The 5,515-nt window shown below is 38.2% G+C and overlaps 1 pseudogene; it reads left to right on the top strand.

Annotated features, from left to right (window-relative positions):
* The first annotated feature begins 2,175 nt into the window (after nucleotides 1-2,175).
* On the top strand, nucleotides 2,176-4,871 carry LOC140512081 (eukaryotic translation initiation factor 3 subunit C pseudogene; annotated as a pseudogene).
* Nucleotides 4,872-5,515: the final 644 nt, after the last annotated feature.

The raw sequence follows: 5,515 nt of genomic DNA, 5'->3' as shown, positions 1-5,515 counted from the left end.
AAAGACAGTCCCTGTTCTCAAGAATCTCACAGTCTAAGGGGGGAGACATAATTGCAAGCAACTATGTACAAATTAAATACATATAGGACAAATTTGGGGTAACAGAGGAAGAAAGCCAGGGAAGTCACGAGGTAGAGATAATGAGGGAGAGTGTTTCAAGCATAAGGACAACCTGAAAATACCTGGAGTCTGAAGATGATGTGGCTTGCTGGCAGAACAAAAAGGAGACCAGTGTCACCGGGGTGCAGTGTACCTTGGGGTTGATGGAGGCATCATGCAGACTGGGGATGTTGAGTAGGGTGTAAGACTAGAAAGGTAGGAGGGGGCTGGATTGTGAAGGCTCTTGAATGTCAAACAGGATTTTAGATTTAATCCTGGAGGTGATAAAGAGCCTTTGTACTTTTTGAATATGGCTGTGCATATTCAGATTTGTGCTTTGGAAAATTAGTTTGACAGATGAGTGGATGATGGAATGGAGTGGAGAGACACTTCAGGCAAGAAGACCTATCACCCCTAAGGATATCTTTAATACAGCAATCATACAAAAGCTCACTAAGTATCTCTTTATATATATAACTTTCTGCAAAGTGCTACAAAATGAATAGCGTCCATTATCAGTAACATAGTGAAAAAGACAAGTTAACAAGACATATACTTGAGAAATTTTATATATATATATATATATATATATATATATATATATATACACATGTCACAACATGGTATAAAAACTGCTATTAAATTGTAAGGTACCTGTCATAAATGCTGTGCTGATTTAGAGAAAAGAGATGGATCTCTCTGTTTTGATAATGGATCAAATGAAAATCTGTCTTCTTGCTCATAATGTCAAAGATTGGTTGGTGATGACAATCGAATGTGTTGGTCAATTAGCTAAAAATAATTCTTTCCACCAATAATCACTTTCTGACCCAGTGAGGTCTTATGAAGTGGCATCATGTTTCCCACAGAGATCTGTAAGTCAGATTTTGTCACTGCCTTGAAGAGATGGGTCAATTGGCTGCAGAAACTCTTTTTCTTTTAATTCACATTTATCATAGTTGGTGACATAGTTTTATCTAAAGGATAGTTTTAGGGGTGTTAGATATGTATTTTTCATTGGCAACTTTCAAGTTTGAGATAAGAGATGCTCTGATTATAAAAGTATATACTTGAAATGTGTCATCCTGAAAAAGGAATACATCTCAGAAGAAAGTGTGGTTCTGGGCTCTGATTTGTTCAGTCACCTAATAGTACTTATCAGGATGTTGAAACTATTCTCTGTCAAAAGTTTGCATGGAACTGTTATCATTATTTTGCTAAACAACTGTTACTTCTGCCGTCTCACACTTACGATCTATTCTAATAGGTTCATTGATATGACCAGTACCAGGCTTGACACAGAGTCAGTACATAATAATTTTCATTCATTCATTCATTCATTCATTCATTCATGACCACTATGGCAAGTTTCAAGAGGCATGTTTCATCAATCTTTTGAAATTATGTTTGGCCACTGTGCTGATTAGAGCACTTAAGTCTTTCATGGTTGTTCTGTTTTGTATTATGTACTATACAAACTTATAAATTTTGGGTTCTTTTTATTTCATTCTGCTTTAGTTCATACAAGTCTTCTTAAGATCCTCTGAATTCCTTGTAGTCATCTTTGTTTATGGTTCAATAGTATTACACTATATTCACGAATCACAATTTGTTCAGTCATTCCTCAAATGATAGGTACCCACTTTGTTTCCAGTTCTTTTCCCACAAATATTGCTGCCCTAAATATATCTGTACAAATGATACAAAAATGCCTTATTGAGGATTTTTATAAATACAAATGGCATGGGGTCTATCTTGAAGTAAACCACATATAGACAATAATAATATGGCTGTCTCTTTATAGTTCAGAATATTTTCATATTTGATTTATCATTTAATTTTCACATACAGTTCTGAAAGTTAAGCAACACAGATATTATTATTTCCATTTTAGAGATTGTTAAACTGAAGATCAGATAAGTAAATAACTTTCTTATGGATATTTGGCTAATAAGTGACAGATTTATATATTTTTATGTCTATGTGAAGGAATCTTCTTCCACCACCTGATGTGGTCCATGTCCATGTCCTACTCAGCCAGCTGCCTCCTGAGTTCCCACCTTCACATCATAATTTTTCACCACTGACTCAGACAGTGAGTTCAAATTTTTCCTATCTTGGGAAGAACTGGCACCTAATACAGTGGGGGAAAATGATGGCAAATGGCCATTGCTGCTGAGTGAGGAGGAGGAGCACACCAAGCACGGTGTTTGAAGTGCCAAGCATAAAAGGTTTGAGTAGCTGACCGACCTTATCCAGCCCATCAACAATGCCATGAAAATTCAAGATGTCACTACATGTCTTGAGGAATTTGAGCTCCCCAGAAAAGCATTTAGAAAGGCCAAGAACACCAGAAAAAGCAGGTCTGTTTCTTAGAAGATCTGGAAGATTATTTCAAAGAGTTATAGTAGGACAAGGAGAGAGAGAGAGAGAGAGAGAGAGAGAGAGAGAGACAGAGAGAGAGAGAGAGAGAGAGACAGAGAGACAGAGAGACAGACAGAGACAGAGAGACAGAGAGATGAGAAAGAATAATACAAAGGCTCTGAGTGCCTTGTATGAGAAGACATTACCATAATTAGGATTATGAAGCCATGACCACCAACTATAAGCAGAACCCTGACTAGTCTGCAGAAGAGAATGTTGACAAAAATGAGGTGACTCAGAAAGTTCTTCACATAAGGATGAGAAGAAGATGGTTTCAGTGTCACAAGTTTCCTGAAGAAAAAGTTTGAGGCACCATTGGGGGAAAGATGTAAGTTCATTAAGAAGATAGAGGATGAAAATGAGGGTTCTTGAGGATTCAGATGATGATGAAAACTGGGGTTTGTATTCCATTTCTGCAGATTGTGGAAAATATACCTTGTTGGCTTCCAAATTCCTTAAAAAAGAGAGAGCACCACAGACAAAAATATTATAGGAAAGAAGCAAGGGGACAAAGCCAAGAAAAAGGATGACTGAAAATCCAGGCTCCTAGATGATAAAGAAGAGGAGAATAAAGGCAGGGAGCAGGAGAGCTTTGAAGGAGGGTCATCACTTGTCAAGTATGAAATGTTAGCCAAGGGATCAGAAATTACCCATGCAATTGTGGCCAAGAAGATGAATGAAATTCTGCAAATTTGTGACCAGAAAGTAATGATTGTGCAGCCCAAATTGAGCTGCTATGACTTCTGGTTCTGATTGCAGTAGAAAATAATGTAGTGGAAGGAGTGATCATTAACATCAAATTCAACATCATTGCTTTCCTCTTTGACTACCACTCCGACCTGACCACATAAATGAAGTCAGAAATGTGGCAGAAGTGCTTAGACTTCATCAGGGAATTAATGGACATATTGTTTGCAGACTCCAACATTTTTGTTGTAGAGGATTTCCTGAAAGAGAGAAGGGACCCATAACTTTGAGCAGCCACTTTGTATTCATAGTTGTATACTAACTCTGGTGGAAAGAATGAATAGTTTACCAAGATTATGCGCAAAACAGATCCGCACTACCAAAAATAAATGGAGCATCTCAAGAATGAGGGTCATGTCTGTGCCATCATTGAGTGTGTTCCAAACTACCTAGAAGAAAAAGGAACAACAGAAGAAATCTTCCATATCTACTTTTGTCATGTACTTTATACCTACCTTAGCTTGACTAACAGGCTCATCATTGGCAGTTCACTCTCCGTGAAGGGTCATCAAAATCAGAGAAAGAACAGGATAAAATTGAGAGAGAAAATTCAGCTGTGCTGATAGAAAGGCTGTGTAAGTACATACACATCAAAAATCAGACAGGCCAAATTCTAAAATGTGCAATCCTCTGTCTTAACTATCACCATGACTTTTATTCTCACTGCTCCCCATCTCAGAACCCCATCCTCATGAGCTATCTGCAGGACAATATTCACCATGCAGATTTTCCTATGTAGATCCTTTATTATGTGCCATGTTGGGCATGTTGTGCCTTCTGCCAGGGCCTGTTTATCCTTCCTGGACCTTCAGTCCAATGACCATGCTAAGGAGTTGCTGAGGCAGCATCTATTGCAGAAGTAGAGCTAGGAACAGAAGAAGGGGGAACAATGACACTAGGTACCCTTCTACTTTCATATCAACCCAAAGCTACTTGAATGTGACTATTTGGAATCTGTCATGTGTCTGGAGATGCCATGCATTGTGGCCCGTAAAAGTGATGCCTGGAGATATGGGTTCAGCAAATAGTTCCTGCCGGTGGAAGATTGGCAACCTTTTCTCAGTCTACCTGAATCATTGAGGGAACTACATAAAAGTTCCTAAAGCCATGAAGATGAGTGACTGGAAGACCTTCCACAGTTTTATTTTTTAACAAGAAGATGAATAAGAAAGTCTGGGATCTATTCTCTGAGGGTAACAAAGTCCATACCATGCTAGTTAAAAAAATCCAAGAAGAGTCATTGCATACCTACCTTTTTACCTCATCGGTGTCCACAACTCTATTAGCATGGAGACGTTATCTGATATGTCCCAGCTGCATCTGCTTACTGTTCACCTTGTAATCAGTAAAATGATCATTAGTGAAGAACTAGCATTTCTGGACCAGCCAATACAGACAGTGATTTTGCAATGCATTGAGGCCACAGCCCAGCAAAACCTGCCCTGCAATTAAAAGAAAAACTGGGTAGCTTGGTGAAAAAAAATGAGCATGCCTTTGATCATAAGTGGGGGACCTATGGAGGTTATTTTAGAGACCAGAAAGATGGTGACCGAAAAAACGAGGGAGGCTACATGACTCAGGGAAGCTACTGCCAGCCCTAGCCACAGATTTCTTCCTGACCTTCTCAGGGCATGCAACCCCTGAAGTGTCACATTCATCCAGAGTAATGAAAAATCTATATCATGCTGATATAAAAAAAGAAGACAAAACCAACTACAACAGTTGGTTCTATAAATAGTATAGTGCAATGGAAAAAATACATTGGAGACTCTTGGTTCAAATCCTATATTGCTGCTCATTGCTTGTGTGTCCTTGAGGAAGTCACTGATCCTCTTTAGGGGATTAATGGGAGTAAATTAAATGACTTCTAAGGTGCCTTCCAATTCTAAATATACATTCATCTCCTTTCTTCACACTAAGATATAACTTGGAAAGAATTGCCCAAAGGGAAAAAGAACTGATCAGATCAGAGAGCTTTGGAAGGAATAATGTGTGTCTCACTTTCATCTAATAAATATTAGTTTCCTGAAGAAGAAAAGCTTGAACTGAGACTTGAAAAGGATGTAAAACTGTTTTAAGTCTGGATATAATGGAAGCATGAAAAAAATACTTGGAAACATAAAAGGTACATATGGAAGAAATAAAAAAAAAATAATCCAAGGGAAGAAACCTAAAGAGGATGTTGAGCCTTAAGGGGAATATTATGAGTAATACAGAAGTGTTCTGGAGATTCAAAGAGATCTGA

This window comes from Notamacropus eugenii, chromosome 6, assembly GCF_028372415.1.
Source record: "Notamacropus eugenii isolate mMacEug1 chromosome 6, mMacEug1.pri_v2, whole genome shotgun sequence".
In the NCBI taxonomy this organism is placed as follows: Eukaryota; Metazoa; Chordata; class Mammalia; order Diprotodontia; family Macropodidae; genus Notamacropus; species Notamacropus eugenii.
This window is presented reverse-complemented; position numbering and strand designations above follow the sequence as displayed.